General features: G+C 39.6%; 1 protein-coding gene across 4 annotated transcripts in view; it reads left to right on the plus strand.

Annotated features, from left to right (window-relative positions):
* sertad2b (SERTA domain containing 2b) overlaps positions 1 to 15,375 on the plus strand; it is a 39,686-nt gene that overhangs the window by 21,149 nt on the left and 3,162 nt on the right. Inside the window, exon 1 of one of the 4 annotated variants that reach the window (XM_053502207.1) lies at positions 6,390 to 6,432. The exons of 2 other annotated variants lie outside the window; for them this stretch is intronic. The gene's annotated coding sequence lies outside the window, so the exon portion shown is untranslated. One more of the 4 variants, XM_053502204.1, reaches the window with a different exon arrangement.

Genomic DNA, 15,375 nt, shown 5'->3' on the forward strand with positions numbered 1-15,375 from the left:
ATTGTGCTTTTGGATACCCCACTGACTGTTTGAGGACACCCCTGTTCCCCTTTTTCCTCTGTTTCTAGTCCAGGGTAAGACTGTGCGCCTAAACCAAACAGCACCTGTCCTTGTGCCCAGCCACCCTCCCTTGCACCCACTCTCCCAAATGTCTTTTTCTAGTCATAGTGCCATTGTCTTAAATCAACATGATTAGCAATTTAACTGTCAAATTCATGTCTGTGTCATTGCTCCTTAGATAGGTGAGTACAGACAACTGAAAAAGGCCAGGCAGTTATGGATGGAGGGAGGGATAGATGGCTGTTCTGTAGTATTGGGAAGAAACAGAGTAGGCATGTAGACTCCTTGATCCAGTAGATGGTTCTGTCCGGGTTTTGCCCTAAATCATGCTTGCCTGGCAACTCGGAATGTAGAATGCACACTGTGGCAGGTAATAAATAAATAAGGACTGAATTGGAATCACATTTCAGACCTGCTTTAACTCCTCACCTACTCTCTGCCACCTCCCTGTGCTGCTGTCTGGAACACACAGCTGTTTATTGATAGGCCGTTATTAATTATGATGTTAAAATGAGAGAGTGCACTCAGGCACCCCCTGCTGATGTTTGGCTGCATGGATAATGAGCCAAATTAGATAATGAGGGGGGCCGAAGCGTGCTGCCGTGTACCCTCCACACGATGATGAAGTGGAGCAGAGAGAGAGAGGGTAGCAGAAAGAGGATGTGTGAGGCAGGGGGAGACATGGTGGGAGGGAGAGTTTAGCTGGCACCATGGCTCTCTTTGGCTTTTTCACCGTGAAGAAACCTGTAATTAAGAGCACAGTCATCAAGCAAATCGTTGTCTGTACGTACATGTATGTGTGAAACAGCAAGCTCTAGGTAGCGTGATTTTGCTGTGATCTCAATGATACTCTCTTATTAATTAATCTATTTATTTATATATTTATTCACCATAATAGTATTCTCAGCTTTAAATAAATCAATTGGTCATTTATATCCAGTCACATAATAAATCCTAGTAAGTAAGATTTTTTTTAAATCTAAATTATTCTTTTTTCTAAATATAGTAGTTGACATTAGCAAGTCTGAATTATGTTATTTTGGGATTCCAACTGTTGCTCATGATTTAACGGTGACTCATGCTGCCCACACTACTCGTGCAGCGTTCGGTGCACTGGGTGTTTTGTGGAGAGAGTGTATTAATGCAGCGTAAGTGATCAAACAGCAATGTAGGGTGTAAGATAATGTGTACGAGAGATAAAGAAGGAGCTATAATTTAGATATAGAAGGCTGTAGTTCCTAGTTGTGTAATGGACAAAGGGGATGTTGTGGATGCCGCCCAAAAGCCAGCATTTCTCATTCCTGCCCTGACTGCTCACTGAGCCATTTCCTGTTTTGACCTGAAATCTTTATTTAGAACCACCCCTCTGCTCACCACTCTCCTCCTCACTCATGACACAGAGAGATGGGTAGAAAAACTCAGCTTCACACCAGCTCATATCACTTTCAAAACAATTCTTTGGCAGGGACTTCTTGTTGACACTTCTAGTGTTTGCACCAGGCTAAATTTCAAGATATACTTACATGCTGTAGCGAAGTGACACGACTCTATTATTGTAGAACTTTATTTCTTCCATCAGGCAGTGTTTTCTTAACCGAGGTTGCTGAATAACTGTAACCAGTCAGCTTCTGAGCATGCTGCCTTAAATCTGACCATAATGGAAAAAGTAAAAGCTAGTTCATTGGCTTTGACCACCTCAGCAGCAGATATAAGCATGAAACTTGAGTCACACTGTGTGTAACTGTTCTGAATAAATTAAATGAACATGCAACTGATTCAGAATGTTTATTCTGTATGGTTGAGTGTAAGGATATATTGCAATTAGCTGAACTCATTTGTATGAGAAGTTTATTTTTCTCATGAAAATGATTGGATATATTGAATTTCACCGTGTTTATGAAATTTAAAGAGGACAGTCGATGAGTTTTCTAGTTTAAAGGGGTAAAGAAGCAAATCATTGTCTCTGGTTTGCAAGCTATAACTTGTTGCTGGCGATGGAGCTTTGCGTGGTTTGTAGAGTTGCAGCACTCCTTTTGCCTGAACTCTTTATTTTAGCCTTTGTGAGCTGAGCACCTTAAAGGTTTTCCTCAGGCAGGAAAACAATTTATGATGTGCAAAAGCCTTGCTTGGACTAATATTATTCTGGCTTTGGGCTATTCTGGTCTTTTAATATATTTAAGATGAAAGCATTTGAAAGGAATACACTTAAATGCAACTTGTCAGACATATGTGCCTTGTGGGACTGAGACATAGCAAACCACGTTATCTTACAGTCTAAAACTCAGCTCAGTTATCTTTATGGCCTTGCAGAATTAGCACACAGTTCACTTGCAATACAGGATTGCCTTATTTAGGCTTTTCCTTCTATTTTAGGATGATAAATTATGATGATATAAAGACCGTAACACCTTTACTTTCAAATAAATTTTCTTTAATTCTCCGCCGGGTACTCTGGTTTCCTCCCACAGTCCATAGACATGCAGATTAGGCTAACTGGTGTTCCCAAAGTGCCCAGAGTGTGTGAATAAATGTGAGAGAGAGTGGTGTGTGCATGGATTGGCACCTGGCACCGAAGTTTCCTGGGATAGGCTACAGGCTTCCTGCGGCCCTGTACAGGATAAGTAGTATTAAGGATAAGATGAATTAACATACTGAAACTTGAACTCATATATATATATATATATATATATATATATATATATATATGTTTAAAGATTTGCACTAAAGGGCCAAAAGTTTGTGGACACCTTGCCTTGTCAGCGAAACTGTAGGTGGGTTTCCCGCAAACTGTTGCTACAAACTGCCACAAACTTTGAAGTACACACTAGGATTAAGATTTTAGCTCACTTCAATAAAACTAATGAGTTCAAACAGGTTCCAGCTTGACAATGCCTTGGCACGAAATGAGGTCGTTAAATACATTGTTGATCAAGATTAAAGTGGAAGAACTTCAATGGTTTGCACAGAACAGTAACCTCAACCCCACTGAAAATCTTTAGAATGACCTGTCCACTGCAGCTCAGGCCTTTCTGCTCGACATCAATGCCGGATCACACTAATACTGTTCAGATTAAATGAACACATATTCCTACAACCATTCTTAAAAAATCTAGTGTAAAGTGTAAAAGTTATTATAACTGCAAAGAGGGATTATATCAAAAGATTTAAATATTCATAAACCAGGAACAAAATAAGTGTACTCTATAATTCAGTAATATATAGAACCACCTTTGTCAATGAAAGCTTGAATTAAATTTTAATGAAAAATCATTTTGGAAAAAATTTGGCCTAATATTTCAGTTTGTTGATTGTTTTCTTTATGTACAGCTCTCCGAAGATCCATTTGAACCATAGTGATGTTGATTTACAGTACTAGTAAGCGTGGGATCACTGTGCTGTTGCATAAACCAATTTTTGCTTAGCTTAAGCTTGGCACAAATGGCCTCACATTTCTTTGAAGAATATTCTAGTGCAGTACGTTGTACAGTACAAGTGGAGTGCATCGTTGTCCCAGGGACTGCAAGATTCCCAGGTCCTGTGGCTAAAAAACAAGCCCAAATCAATATCTTCCACACCATGTTTGACAGTCAGTATGAGATTTTGTAAACCTAAGTTTGGCTACCATATTCATTTAGGAGAAAAGGGGGTCTTTCCTAGACACTCCTCCATGGAAACCATACATTCATTCATCTTTTATAGCGCTTATACAGGGTCATGAAGGGCCTGGAGTCTATCCCAGGAGATTTTGGGCACAAGGCAGGGTACTCCCTGGACAGGGTGCCAATTCTTTGCAGGACATGCACACACGCACGCACACACACACACACACACACACACACACACACACACACACACACACACACACACACACAAAACGGGGGCAATTCGGGAATGCCAGTTAGCCTAATCTGCATGTCTTTGGACATTGGGAGGAAACTGGAGTACCTGGTGTGGAGGAATCCGATTTAAGACTGAATTTGCTGGGATGCCCATTTCTGCCAACTCCGTCACAGAGCTGTGTATTTAGATTGTTGGGAGGCCTTATAACTCTTGCCAGATTCATGAGCAATAGAAATTGTTTCTCTGAGGTCTTGGCTGATGTCCTTGCTCAAACACTTTTTTGTTTATTAGTTTGTTTATAGAAGTTGATGAGGATTACACCATTTTTTAGGCCCTGATTATAATGAGGGAGGGTATACTTTCTTTTTCTGATTTATGCAGTCCAGGTTTCTTATGATAAATAGTTCATAAAAAATAATGAAAGACTGAACCAACCAATAGCTTTTTTCTTTATAAGCATTATTGTATTCATTTACATTTTTGTTATATTTCTTTTATTTATTATAATATTTATATATAGCTATATGAACTTTATGAATTTATGGAATAATTATATAATGTACTTCATGTTATATAATAGCTTTAATATGCAGTTGTTCCAGGATGTACTCCTTTTTTTTAGGAATACATAGCTTAGTATCTTACTGCTCTTGACTTGACAGCCACATAGCCGCATAGTGAAAAACTTTTGCCCTCAGTTAACCTGAGCAGAAACTAACTAGACAGGAAGTTCTTATTCAATGGGTGAAAAGAATGTTACGCTAAAGCTCCTCGTACTACTTGTTTAGTTGCCTCTGTCTACACTGTTAATTTCTATCAACCAAACAACAATAGCTTATCCAGGGGCAGGCATATCCACTCATCCTCTCACACACTCACCTACACACCATCCACACACTCATTTACATTCATTCTTTTGGCAGACATACAATTGAGACAGAATACAAGTCATTCACACTGCTGAGCAGTATGAGGGTTAGGAGTCTCTTTGAAGGATCCAGCATCGGCTCTCTGTCCATCCTGGGATTATTCCATAGACTAGTATACCACTTAGTCACCATTGGAAAAGTAAACAATACTACCTCCAGGGTCTTTAAAATGTGTCTGTCCACGGGTTTGGCGATGCTTTTTCTGATTTAAAATTTTCTTTAGTTTTGAGCCATTATTCTGTACACATTCAACCGGAAAACAATTTTTGTATGTTTCATGTGTATTTTCTCCATGTTGTATCTTTTAGACACTGATAATGGAAGGTCAAACAGAAATTAAATAGCAGAAATTTCTTTACCTAATATAAGTAACCAGCACTTTAAAAAGTAGACTAATCAGACTTCTAAGTGGCACTCTGGATGGGAGACATAACATTACAGTTTCTCCTCTGTCAATCAAAGCAAAACTAGCCATCTGCAGCCGTCTTTGAAGTCATTTATATAGAGCAGCGCAGACTGTGCTTTACTCCATGTGTGTATAAATTCACAAAAATCACAGAACATGATGGTGCACATAACCTCTTAATCTGACACTCTGGTTTGATCTTTTTTTTTAATGTGACCATAAATTCTTTTCTCAGTTGCCTTGTGTATAATATTCTTTTCAGTGTCTTGTTCTTTTTTCTTTCTATTCCAGTGTAACAACAGGGTAATCTTTGTGCCCATGACTGGAGGAATTAAAAATACTGCTTTTTTATGTTGTCAGTGGTAACATTGTGCTGTTTTGCACTCTCAATTAATCTGAGTCATATAGGTTTTGTCACTTTTATCTCTTCCGTCGTCTGTTGACTAATAACTTGTTCATTTCAGGCAATTCACAACATGGGTGCTTTTCCAATGTCATGGTTCTTCTTTGGTAGTTTAATTTAATTTCGAAAACATTCCACACGAGGCAATGTGACTGTTCATATGGTAAACTAGACAATCAGGATCTGTCGCGTGCCTCATGCAGTGCTTATACATGCCATGTGGTGGCAGTTTAGCTTGTCTATATTAGTAAAGAGGCCTGGGAATACTGTACTGATGCATTTTTACTGCTGGGTGCAAAAGACAAAAATATAGACAGATCATACTGAGAGAGCAAGAGAGAGCGAGAGAGAGATGCATTTGTGAATTTCATATTTATGACAAATATGTGACAAATATTACGCATAATTGAATGAAGTAGTATTAGTGGGAATATAGCTGATTAAGGTGGATAAAAAGTATTTGGATATCTTGTAGTGGATTAATCAGGTAGGAGAGGTGAATACATGTTGCGTGGAAAAGGAAAGAGAGGGAGAGAGAGAGAGAGAGTTTTCGAAAGAAAGCAATAGAGAGAGAAGGTGTGTATGCGCGTGTGTTTTGAGAGGACTGGGTGTAAGCCCATTGCCCACGCAGGGTTGTGTTGTATCGTATCGTACAGGGGAGGAGTGTTCCGAGGCGCCATGCGTGCGTGCGTGTGCGCGCGCGCGCGCGAGGGTGTGCGTGCGTGAGTGTGTGTCCGACCAGCAGTGAGCGCAGCAGTCTCACTCTACGTCACACCTCTCCGACAGCTACTGTGGTGAGCACTGTGCTGTCCCTCTGTACAACTGCCTGCCGATGTTTTTTTTTTTTTCCCTCGCTGTCTTTTCGCCACTCAGCTGTCCGACCGCAAAGGCTTCTAAGTTTAATTGTGTGTGATATCTCATCTCGGACCCGGGCTTCGTCGCTGTCCGTCGCTCCACTTGGAAGTAGCGCTTTCGACATTTAAGCGAGATCTTTTTTCTTTTTTCTTTCTCCACATGCTTCATTTTAAAGCTCCGCTCGACCTGGCCGTGGTAAGTAACGTTAGCTCAGAGATCTGACGCGACCGCGACTGAAATCCTGTAACTCGTCTGGCACACTGACTTACTGCTTTACACACCGATACACTCGAGTGTTAACTTACCCAGCCTGCGTGCCACCGAGAGAACGCCGATAATAATGTATTCGGGTATTGTTGTCTGGTCCTTGTCTCTCTCTTCTTTCTCTTTGTAAAGTTCAGCAGCTCGACTTTTCTCCTCGCAGTACTCACCACATCCACTGTAAACGACATCCACGCTCGTGTGTTTATTTCCCAGTGAGTTTTTGTTAGTTCTTGAAGTTCACATATCGACGTTATGTATTATGGCTCTGACTACAGGAGTGTACGATATGGGCAAAAAATGTTATCACAATATTGATATCATGAATGATATATCGTGTTTATGTATTTATTTTTTTTAGATCTAATGCTACAAAAATGCATTTTTTGTAAAGGAAACAAAAAATGTTTACTAATATATATATATATATATATATGTTTACTAATATAGATAGCTCACTGTCCAGTCGCTCCTGTGAGTTGACCAGTTTTAAATAAAAGTACTCACAATATGTGCGATATATCAGGGTATTATTCTGTAACTTCTTACAGTAACGTCCATTTGATTTTTATTTAATCCATAAAACAGTTCTGAAGGTCATACACAATAATATAGTAGGTATTAGCAGGATACAAGCCTATAATTAATTAATACAAAGTTTATATATTGCTAGTGTTAACAATGCTCTTTTCTTTAGGTTTAGTCTTTCATGTCTTTTACTACACTTCTCACCAAGCGCCTAAATGTAATGTCGTTTTTATTCTGATTGATTCCTACCCTAAAAAGATATATCGATGTTGAGGTAGTATGTTAGACTAGTGCTGAGTGAATAGAGCTGTGGTATTTGACTGAGAGTGCCATTTGGCAGGTGACTGGAAAAGAAAATAGCTGGTGACCTGCTTCAACTGTTAGCTCGAGCTTAAATTTAGAATGCATGCAAGAAAAAGGGCCAGGGGCTGAAACATGGCGTTTGGAGAAGAGTTTGAGCTTCTGTTCTCTTTTTTCTGTGTTTTCTGTTTATGGCGAGATTGTAGAATTATGGTCTGCTCTTTAAGCAAATGAGTTTTCTGTGGCATTTTATGAACAGGGTTTTGGCTGGTTGGGTTTATGATGAGCAGGATATCTTAAGATCTTTCAAAAAAAAAAAAAAAATCTGAGAATTTTACAACTGCACTGTACAGCACTTCTCTTAAGACACAGGCAGTGTCCAAAGGACACTTACACGCACACACATGCCCCCCCCCCCCTCTCTCGCGTGCGCACACACACACACAGTAAATTCACTAGAGATCAAGGTCCAGTTAGATCTTCTTTGAATGTTCACTTTGGAATAGGTTCTATGCACTGCCTTCATTCACCTCCAACTTTTTTTTTGTTGTCATTTTATGATTCAGCAATGGATAGTAGATTATAGAATTGTATCAAACTGAATGTGAAGCTCTTCTTGCATTTTGACCTCATGTAGGATAGTAATATGCAACTAGAGTATGTTTAACAATGTTTACTGTATATGTGTGTATGTGTGCATGAGTATGTTGCAGTGTAGTAAAACTCGAGCATGCTAACGTAGGATGGGTCAGGCATGATTTGCCAAGGCTAATTGGCATGCAGCAAGGTCATTTAAGTTAATGCAGAAGATGTGGGCAGCTTTTACATTGTGACTTGCTGGATGCAGTTAGTGCTGTGCAATATGCAGCATTTCCGAAATCAACATATCCATGTACCGTTAGTCCATTGTGTGAGTTATAAGTGCCTCCTTTGTGCTGTTTGAAGGCCCTCAACATCAAATCATGCTGCAAGCTCTCATTAAACACTTTGGCATTTCTTTGCAAAGCAATGTGAAGGGCCCACATGTCCAAGTTACATGTAAGTCACCAGTTACCACTAGAATTCTTTAAATACTTTTTTGTAATTTGTGAGATATTTTCATTGGTAGTCAGAAATCTCTATTTCTGTATTGAAATCTTTATATTACCCGCTAATCAGTACAATCTGGATACTGCATACAGTAAAAGCCTTTGGAAATAAACTCAGTGTTCTTGCTGGAATTTTTTACCCAGTAACCTTTATTGCTGCTAGTTTGCTTGTATTTCTCCTGAACGAGAATGTAAGCGTGTGTCTTACACCCCCCCCCCCCCCCCCCCCCAACACACACACACACACACACACACACACACACACAAACAGGCACATACACACACACACACATCAAGCCTTTGGCCCCTCTCGTCAGACCGGTTTGAAAATGTGTTCTTCCCTCTGCCAGCATTTAACTCTCCAAGCTGAAGACTAGAGTTCAGGGAATTTAAACTCAGTTTGCTTTTGAACTACTTTCAGTTTTCATGCATTGTCTTGGTGCAGAATTTTGCTCTGTTCAGGAAAAAGAAAATATACCACCAAAGACATTTAAAATAGTCTCCTTCTATACGATTTAAAACTCCACATATACGCTGAACAATAATGCCGCATCACCGTGGAACAAATGCGACCTATTGAATAAAACACATAATGTGAGAAATCTTTTAATGATTACAGGATGTCAGTTAGAAAATGAATCACTCTGACCCAACTTTCTCTGATTGACTCGGCCTTAAAGTTCATACGGTTATTCTGTGTACTGAGTTAATTTTGTCTTGTCAGTGCTGTTCACGTTTTATTAACGTCTTCCTTTCTCCTTACTCTCTAACCACAGAATCTGTAGCGTATATGTGATATGTGATCTGTACGATGCACTCTCCGAGGGTAAATGTAGATGTAGGATTAGTCTGTGATCGGGCTGAAAAGCAAGCCATATTTGATGCAGTTCTATCTTTAAAAAGACAAATGGGACAGATTTAGGGGTTGATGTACAAAAGGGTTTTCCTGACAGCACCATGAAATTTTGAGTAAATAGACTTGCCGTGTTTTTTAAATGAAGGGAAACGTGTCTAAATTGTTCTCTGTTATAACATGTATACATGTTGTATACATGTACATTTAGTATACATGCTGTATGACAGAGATTGGGTTGAAAGGTGCTGCATTAATGCTTTCAAACAAAGCATTCTCCATAACTCAGGTGTTTTATCTACATGCTGTTAAAGAGGATGATTGATCTAGGTTATAAAGTTAAAATGCTTTCAAACACACAAAGCTAACTGTCTGTCTAGTATCTGATTTTGATCGTTCATTCTGTTATTAGCATATTGAGCTAATTAGCAATTGTAGCAGCTAATTTTTTTTATTTATTCAACCTGGTTATAGTTGTAAGGTACACTGGTGTATTTCATGCTGTGGATGTATGCTATTTCATGTCGTGTGGTCTGCCTCTTTCTATATTGCTGTGTTCTCTCTCTCTCTCTCTTTTCTTTTTTTTCTGTTCTCCTCTTGCTCGTGCTCAGTACTGAGCCTTCGTCAGGAGAGCCCACACAAATGACACCCCGTCTTTGTGCCGTCAAGTGCCGTGACAAAGCGCGCCGAGTAAGTACCGAGGCCAGGCGGAGAGGAGGATGAACATGTATTATGCGTCTGTAATGATACTGTAAGATGACACCAAAGAGTGTGCGCCTTCTCCCTCGCTCTTTATCGCTGTCATTCTCCCTCCAGCACTTGCTCTTATTTGACAGTAATGTGTGTGTTATTATATGCAGCCAAAAAAAGTGATGTTGAACTGTCCAGGCTGTTTGTATGTTTCGTGGCCTGACCCGCCATCCTCCCGGTTCCAGAACAGCGCTTTGCAGCAGAACTGCGAGCTATGCATGTATGCACACATGCATGTTAGTGTGTGCGTGTGTGAATCCATCCCCTCAGGACCTGAAATAGCAAAGCACCGAGGTGAGGGGGGAGGGGAAGTCAGAAGCACAGGCATGGAAACGTGCAGATCCTGTTACAGGATCATAATATCACTGATGATTCAGCGTGCGCATACACACTCACCCATTCACTCGCCCATGCACCCCTTTCCTTTGCGCACTCAAATGCTCATTCATTAATTCATTCATTCATTCATTCATGCATTCATTCATTCTGGAGTTCATTTATCTGCTCATGCATGCACCCACTCACTCATTCACTTGTTCTCGTCATTCACAGAGTTCCCCTCTACTTCTTCGTTAACACATTTTCGTTTAGTCATTTGTACTATGAGGAAAACAAAGAATTATACATAGATTACTGCAAATTGATAACCAAGATATCATAAAGTACTGTGCAAAAGTCTTGACCCATCCCTCATTTCCTCATACTAAATTAAATCACGTAATTTCAATTGTACACATTGGAACAAATGCTTTACTGTGACAGGCTGCAAAAGTGACTTAAGATACAATTTCAAAATCGGTTGTTTATGTAACAACCTCAGCAGCAACCTCATTCTTCCTCTTGTCTGTTCCAGTCCCTCAGCATTCAGCATCACCAGTATAGTAATCACCGCCTTGATCATGTCATCTGCACCTGTTTTTCACTGGTTCATGCCTTAAGTTATGTTTTTTTTATGCTTAAATGATTCATAGGTCACCGTGTGGCTTAACAAAACCAAAAAAAAAACGTTCCTCTGAAATTGGTCAAGTACAGGGACTGGATTGAAAATGAGTGCCAAAAACTTGCCAAAAATGAGAGCCAAAAAGTCCTTCAGGAAGCATGGAGAACTATTCCTCAAGACTACATTAAAAATACAAGAAAGTCTGTCTCTTTGGAAACAAAATATAAATAAATGAGGGCTAAAGACTGTACAGTACTGTGCAAAAGTTTTAGGCGTATGCAAATAACTGCTCTAGAGTAAGGAAGTTAAAAAAATCTACATAAAAAAAAAACACTATAAAAAGCAGTAAACAGAAAGTAATTAAACAAAGCCAGTAATTGGTGTTACTACAATTTGCTTAAAATCTAGTCTCAGGTACAATTTGTGTAGTTTTATAAGGAAATTAGCTGCTTAGTTTTACTAAATATTCTGCAGAACCTGCCACAGTCCTTTTGAGGACTTTGTCACACCTGCTTCTTTTTTTTATGCATGCATAACCCAGCAGCCTTCTTTTTTTTTTTCTTTCTTTTTTTTTGCGTGCAAAGTGGTCTTTTACATAATATGTTGCTTTCCTTTCTGGCCTACAGATATTACCCTGTAAAATCATTTTTACAGTGTACACTGTAAAAATAATAATAAATATATATATATATATATATATATATATATATATATATATATATATATATATATATACACACACACTGTTATATATATACTGGAAAACTAATGTTTGTAGATTTGTAGATTTTTAGACCTTTGCAGCTGGAATGAAAGGAGAAAGTCAGCAGTGCAGCTATGACATCACCCTTACGCTCAATCTGATATTAGAGAAGACCTTTCACACATTTTATCCATGTAGTCTGGTTAGTCAAATTAAATTTCTCATGCATGCTGCTTAGTATACATTTTGCAGCCAGCTTAGCAGGACTGCAGTCTTTCCAGCTACTGCTCTGACAGCCCTGTGTTCTCCTGTCCAAAGGCCCCAGCCTCACTTTTACACTAATTCTGGACTTATCCGGTGCTCTGTTTCACACGCTTAGCTACTGCCAGGAGTGGTATCCAGGAAGTAAGCCGCAGCTGAGCCATGCTTTTAAAGCTGTGCTGTAAAACCAAGTCATCTTCCACTATTTTATAACAGGAATAAAAAAGAAAGAACAAACGCTCTTTTAATGTAGCGTCTTTTCTGTTCGGGATTTTATGCGGAGAGCGAATGGAAACGGTAATTTCTGAGCTCAGGCGCAGCAGTGATGGAGAAGCAGTTTGCTGTGTGTTTCTCGGTGTCTCTGTGTGCAAGGGAACAGAGTGTGCTGAGTGAGCTGGGAACACTGCGCTCCCCGCTCACTCTCTCTCTCTCTCTCTCTCTCTCTCTCTCTTTCTGTACACTCTCTGCTCCTGTTGTCATTCTTACACACCTTAATTTCAGGTCAGAGGCGATAGGTAGCGGCTGCTTTTTTTTCCCTGAGCGAGAACAAATCTTTCCTCCTCTAAACTCTTATTGCTATCATACTGTCCTGGTCTTGGCTCTCCTCCTCTACTCTCTCAGCGACCTTTCACCCCAAAGATGGAGGAAAGAAGATGGAGGAGGAGAAAACGGAGAAGAGGAATGTGCAGGGTGGAGTAGTAATGGTGTTGCGGTGCTGCACATATCTGTCTCCACTCCTCAGAGTGAGTCACAGGGACCTGTTCAGCTGACATTTTTTCCCTCACCAGTTCTCTGAACAGGAATTGGATTTGTGTAGGTTTTTTATCTCTGCTCAGAACTTGTCATAATTTTATTTATCCTTTTTTTTCCCTCTCTTGGCATTAGTGCATCCGAGCCATCATGAATTCCACAACAATGCCTGTTTCTTTCTTTCCCCAAACACTAAATGTAAAGGAAGAGGGCAGTAAATCAGAAGAAAACCACTAACTTGAATCATGTTCCTTCTCTGTTTCCAGTGATAACAGCTGCCCAGGCTGTAGGGATCGCTAGAACGCTACATATAGTTTTCAGTCTTAGCCAATTTTTACTCTTACGCTTACTTTTTTCTGTTTGTAATCTAAATATTAGCCACTCTATATCCATTTGACTTAATTTGTCTTTTTTTCAGAGCTGTTGTCATGCATCTATGCAAAAAAAAATATTTTTTTATTTAATCAACAGAAGTAAAAGACCTGGAGAAAAGTGTTACTGAATGACCTGAACCCCCGCCGCCCCCGTTTTTTCTCCTTTTCTTTTAAAAGAACTGTTTATCTGTTCATTTCTGAGTCGTATGCCCTGTGTCTGTGAGCATTGGAATTCACACAGCGACAGGAGACAGAACTTGTTTTGCTCTCCAACACACATTTTTCTGTTTCAATTGCTTTCCCTCAGAAGCAGTACCAAGAGAAAACACTTCTTTTTTTTTCTTCCTTAAGTTCCCTCATCCCCACCTCCTTCTCTCTCCCTTCTCTTCCTCCCACCCTTCTCTCTCCCTCTTTGTCATCTCTCTGGGCGGATTCCCAGCTGACCATGTTTGTCATGGTAACAGGCAGCGAGGCAACAGGCCCAGCCACTTGCACTTCCTGACTGAGTGGAAATGCCTGACAGAGGTGCGCCTGCGCGATGTTTGCCCGCTCGCTTGCGCGTGCGTGTGCGCTCGTGTGTATGTGAGCACACAGACAGGGCCAGGGTGCACGAAGCTGTCAGCCTGGATTAGGTTCAAGTACACTGCAATGCTGCCTACTGCTACTGAGCTTCACTTTATGGTAATGAGGAGAGGCCTCGGTAACAGGCTTCTTTCTCTCTTGCTCTTTTTCCTCTCTCACTCACGGTTTCTGTCTTTTTCTCCCTGTTACTACTCTTTTACTGGTATAAGTTCTGCCACTTGCTCTCCTTTACACTCTCTGCTTATCTTTGTGCTTTTGCTTAGATAACGGAGCTCAGAGTTGTTTTCCAGTCTGTGCTCTGTATTGTAGAAGACAGAAAGAAATATTTTTATAAACAGAATGGAAAATTAGTTGTTTTTTAAAATAGGATTCATAATTCAATTATGCCAGGAATTAATTGTATAAGACTGGAACCCGCTCTTGTCTGTAAGGAATATGGTTAGACTAGCATTTAAAAATGCACAGTGAGAAATGAGCTTGTGACTTCGGTGGTGCGAGTGAGACAGCACTCTCGAGGTATAACATGAATGCCATTAGTCCACTATGGAGCCTATATGGACAAGAGTATTACGTAAACACTTATGACACAAGCACCTTGGCTGTTTTATATAAGATATGAGTTTGAAGTATATGTTTTTTATATGTTCTCTAAACTGAGTAGCAGTCACACAATTACTCAAACACAATCCCAATCAGGCTTCTAAGTCACTTGATAAATGTAAGTCAATAAATACGCAACACAGATATTTTCAAACCTAAAAGCAATCCGCCATTTGAAAATACCAGCATTCTCGCACAGCATTACCACACGACTTACAAGCCCTATTGTGTTTGCAGAGAAGAAGAGAAATTTCATGAACCTGTTAGGACTAATCATGTCATAAAACATTACGCATGAAGTGGGCAAAGCTCAAAATGTTATGCAACACACAGTATGTTTTCAACAGAATGTTGATAAATGGTACTGAAAAAGAAAAAAAAAACTAAACTATAAATATATAAAAATTTAACGTTTTTTTTGGGTGACTGTACTACTTTAGAAATGAGGCCCATGTTTTTCAAATTTGCTAACATGTAATTTTCCTGTTTGTTATTTGGTAATTGGTCTTCAACTGAAAAAAACATTTAACCTAATGGGAAAAATGCACAGATGTCTATCTTCCCTCATGGATCACCAATGTATGTCAGAGCATCTTCTTTTAGGTCATTTTTAAAATGCCATTGCCATATTGCGGATTTCCTGATGTTGGTTACTCAGCCTTTCATCCTGTAGTTATTGAGTCATTAGCATGCACAAGTAAACAGTCTAACCAGCAGCAATACATCAAGCTGGATTCCACAGGCTGTTTGTTCTGACTACTCCATGATTGAGAATTTCTCACCGAATACACTGAGCAGAACATTTGTAAGGATTTGTACTGTATATACTTTGAAATTGAAAGCGAATATGGTATATTGTGATGATATGGTATATAGTTATGAACTTGAGCAA

This window comes from Clarias gariepinus, chromosome 8 (assembly GCF_024256425.1).
Source record: "Clarias gariepinus isolate MV-2021 ecotype Netherlands chromosome 8, CGAR_prim_01v2, whole genome shotgun sequence".
NCBI classification, from domain to species: domain Eukaryota; kingdom Metazoa; phylum Chordata; class Actinopteri; order Siluriformes; family Clariidae; genus Clarias; species Clarias gariepinus.